The sequence below is a fragment of the Lupinus angustifolius genome, chromosome LG20 (assembly GCF_001865875.1).
Source record: "Lupinus angustifolius cultivar Tanjil chromosome LG20, LupAngTanjil_v1.0, whole genome shotgun sequence".
In the NCBI taxonomy this organism is placed as follows: Eukaryota; Viridiplantae; Streptophyta; class Magnoliopsida; order Fabales; family Fabaceae; genus Lupinus; species Lupinus angustifolius.
In genome coordinates, this window is record NC_032028.1 from 6,252,315 (window position 1) to 6,254,437 (window position 2,123).

Sequence of the window (2,123 nt, forward strand, 5' to 3'; positions counted from 1 at the left end):
TTTTTGAACAAATTAACATTGACAGACTTTGTTTGAATTGCACTCATTCTTTGGTGCAATAATAAGTTATGAGTATCACTTGGTTGAGTGCGTATATTGGATCCTGATGGGAATGTCCCATTAATTTGGTAGTCATATTACTTTCTTTCATTAATAACTATTGTTGTGATATTTGACAAAGGTGTAGCATGTCTTTTGCATTTATTCCCTGAAGAAGTAGTAGCATCGAACTTATTTAGTGGTGGTGCAGAAGGTATACATGTGTTATTAACATGTTATTAGACACTTATGTAAAGAATAAAATGATGTAATGAATATTGTAATTGATAATATGTAAATAGAACCTGAGGTTTTACATTGTTTAGCTCTTTTTCCTTCCATCACCATTTTCCTCTTTAATCGTGCTTGACTTGCTTGGTCTTTCGGTTTCCCCTTTGTGTCCATGAGAGCTTCAATAATGTAGTCAATTTCAAGGATATAAAAGGTTAGCTTTAGTAATCCTTCAGTGGGGCATTGAAAACCACGTTTTCTATAGTAACATGAATTAGGATTTTGATGTTGAATAGGAAGATGAAGTAAGGGTTTTGGGTTTAGGGGAAAAAACCCTCCACTAATTGAAACAGTAAAATAGTAATGTTTTCCCTATGGAGGTGTTAGAGAAGATGATGAATCATAGGATTAAAGTGAACAATAAATAGAAGACATTTTGGGAAAATTTTACCTGAGTTTATGGCTGTAATGGCAGAAGTTAGGTTGTAATAATAATAAAGAGGAAAAGAAAATGGATGGTTGTGTAGTGCCAGAAAAGTTCCCTGGAGTTTATGGTTGTAAAGGCAGAAGTTTCTCTGTTTTGAGGAATGTGATATCATTACCATGGGTAATAAAACTTTGGTTTGTTTTAAGCGGGAAAGTAAATGTTAAGGTGAGAAACTAAAAGAGAGAAAAAAGTATGCAATGGTAGTGTATGATTTTGTATACTATCAGCATATCATCTATCATTTATATTTAATCACCATTAACTCTTAAAAGTTAGTAAATTATCATCTATATCCTTGACCTTCACAAGACAAAGTTAGTAAAAAATGTTACAGCAGAAGACGAGGGGCAAAACAAACTATTCTTTGCATTAGCCACAAATTCATTATTGTAACAGAAGGTTCAATATAAATGTAATTAGATTAACTATGAATTAATTTTATTTAAATAAAGAATGGATGTTATGCTAATTTGTTATCATATTCTACAATTTCAATGATTTGGGAGTTTGAACTTTTCTCCTACATTTCCATTTGTAGTATGATATAAGAAACTTCCAATGTAAAGAATCATATTATATCTCCTACATTTCCATTTGATTAAAGGTCTGCAACAAAATTACTATACTCATCGTGAATGGTTCATTATTAAGAATCATATTATATGATAGTAATTAAGAATATTTATTAAATATAAATGGATGCATAACATATTTCAAGAGATACTGAGGAATGCAAGATTGGAATTATATACATACTGATTGTTTTGAATTGACCTTGGAAGCTACTGAAAGTAAATGGCCTAATGCTGCTAATGTTATAGTTTGATTCCAATCATAATGGTTTATCTGATTGATACCAATTATAATGGAGAATAAATTAGAAATGAGTTGGAGAATAATACTTCATTAAGCAAAGCTTCACTTGGCATTAACATAGCTTGTGTTTACATACACAACTTTCACCATACACAAAATAATGGTGCAAGAAGTTCGGTGAAATTAATTACAAATTGGCATAACATATGTTCCATCAACCAAAATAATACCAGTAAACACACAAAAGCCTAACTGGTATGAAATTTCAGAAAATCAAAAAAACCAAAATGAAACAACATTTGGTGATGACTTGATAACATCCAAAACAAATGAACATAAGTACAATGTTCTGAAAGTGCAATCAATCTTTCGAAATGTGTTTGGCATTTTTGGTGGAAGACATCTGTGCAAACCCAATATCTTGGGCATCCTCAGATAGAGCAGAAGATCCCAACCTCTTAAGTGGAGTGAGATATGCTAAACAGTCAGGATCATAATCAGAAGTTGCTGAGAGTGATTGCTACATTAAAAAACATGTAATGTCATATTA